The sequence below is a fragment of the Dermacentor silvarum genome, chromosome 6 (assembly GCF_013339745.2).
Source record: "Dermacentor silvarum isolate Dsil-2018 chromosome 6, BIME_Dsil_1.4, whole genome shotgun sequence".
In the NCBI taxonomy this organism is placed as follows: domain Eukaryota; kingdom Metazoa; phylum Arthropoda; class Arachnida; order Ixodida; family Ixodidae; genus Dermacentor; species Dermacentor silvarum.
Window position 1 is genome coordinate 170,678,603 of NC_051159.1, and position 2,041 is coordinate 170,680,643.

The 2,041-nt window shown below is 48.0% G+C and overlaps 1 pseudogene; it reads left to right on the plus strand.

Annotated features, from left to right (window-relative positions):
* The first annotated feature begins 351 nt into the window (after nt 1-351).
* Nucleotides 352-531, plus strand: LOC119457169 (U2 spliceosomal RNA; annotated as a pseudogene).
* Nucleotides 532-2,041: the final 1,510 nt, after the last annotated feature.

Genomic DNA, 2,041 nt, shown 5'->3' on the forward strand with positions numbered 1-2,041 from the left:
AAACGTTCCAAGTTTGCGGGATCGGGGCCATGGACGGTTCGCATTTATTTCCGCCTCGTGGTCTCGGCGGGCAGCACGCTTACGCTTGGCGTCCTCAGCCCACTCATCGTCGGTGGTCTCCTTCCACCGCCACCGCACGCATTCCCTTTTCTGTTCACGCCGTCGTTCTTGGTAGGCACGCTGTTCTTCTTCAGACCGTACAACACATGGCCTACCCATTTCACAGTCAGAGCAGAACTGAGGAAAGGAGCCCATGTAGATCATGACGTCAGGAGACAGAAGACACTCAGATTGGTAGGCACTAGTTTGAACACGCGGGATGGCGTGCACGTGTATGGTGCGAACGTCGACATGGCCGATGCGGGTCAAAGTGTAGTATATGTTCTTATCAGCTTAATATCTGATACGGGTTGTATTTGGACCCAAGATAATAAACCTAATTTTGGAAGTTGGCTGAGTGCTTGAAGCCTGCTTCACGTCCGCCGCAGGGCGACCCGGTATTGCACTCTCTTCGGGACCGGCCCACGTTTTTCGTCTATGGACATCGATCTTCTGCAAACTAGCCACATACAGTTTCGCTGTAAAAAAGAACGTGGAAGCACTAGTCATTCATTTAGGTCACTTCAACGTGTGCGTGTGTGTAAGGGCGATATAGTTGGCTTCGATGAAGGAATGATGGTTTTCTAAAATCTTAAAAGTATACAAAATGACGAGAGTAATCAAACGAGAAAAAACCTCGGCAGCAAGGGACAGCGTGGGGAGAGTAGAGAGTATGCTGCACGTCTCCTGTACTTTCACCATCACTGATTGCATGAAAACACACATTTCGATTTTATTACATGCGGCCAGCTCTTTGATTTAAAATGGGCATCAAGATGTGAGCGATAATATAAATATATCGAAGGGGAATCGATGATACATCGGTAAACACTCGGGCAAGGATGGAAGACTGACTCTGAAAATCAGGTGAAGAGACCGGCAGAAGCACTCAAAGTGGGGGTGAGGCACACCTTATCAGATAACACTGTGTTGGCCAGAAACGTACTACGCACTATTACCAAGTAACTTTATCAACAAAGCAAACCCGCAAACCCATGAACATACAATTACCGGAAATGACGTGTGCCCGCTTCCTTCAAAGTATACGCTCTAGAGTAAGGGTCGCAGAATGCAAAAGACGCAGGCTATAATAGAAAAGTAAAGAAAGATCGCGAAAAGATACCATGGTAAAAGTAAAAGAAGTGCGCACAAACAACCGTCGCTAGTTGGGCTACCGAAGTACAAGTGTTGGCAGCAACAGACAATTGAAGAAACTTGGACGCTGGGCCATTCCATAGAACGGTGATAATACGCGAGCACACTGTGATGCGGTAGCGGGAAGCAATGCGTTGCCACAGCTCTTACCTGCTAGGCGGTGAACCACCACGCTTGGTTTCGTATGGTGGTATTCGCATGCTGACTGAATAGCCGATGCGCTAGCTATCGCGCGGGGGCTCGCAGAATGGTCGCCGTCGACACAAAACTGGTGGGATGGAGTATCGCACACGGAAATGGTGTTTTCTGGGAGTCACCCACTCAGGGACCGAGACAGCGACGAATCTACTCGCGAATATTCGTGATTTAGCTACATTATGGCTACGGCCATGACGTCAGCTAGAGATACCAGGTACAGGTGAGTAGGCGTTGCCGCTAGCTTAGACTGGCGTGCAAACAGTAGTTCTAGCGGATTTCCTTCTTTTGATCACACACACACACACTCTCTCTCTCTCGGCGGTGGAGAGACGGGGGCATTAATGCTGCCCAATATTAACTAAGGGAGGATCAATTTTGGTGAATTAACCTGAATACTATTGAATCAAAGGGGCTAGTGTAACAGAGAATTCCGAGGTATACATATAGTATTAGGCAGCAGCGCAACTGTGCGAAAGCGTAGCAGTCCTACTGAGCATAACATAAACACTAGCTCTACGTTCTTCTAACGTGAGCCGAAGTGGCTGCTTTTATTCATGCGTCCTGTTGTCTTTTTGATCTATATCGTTAT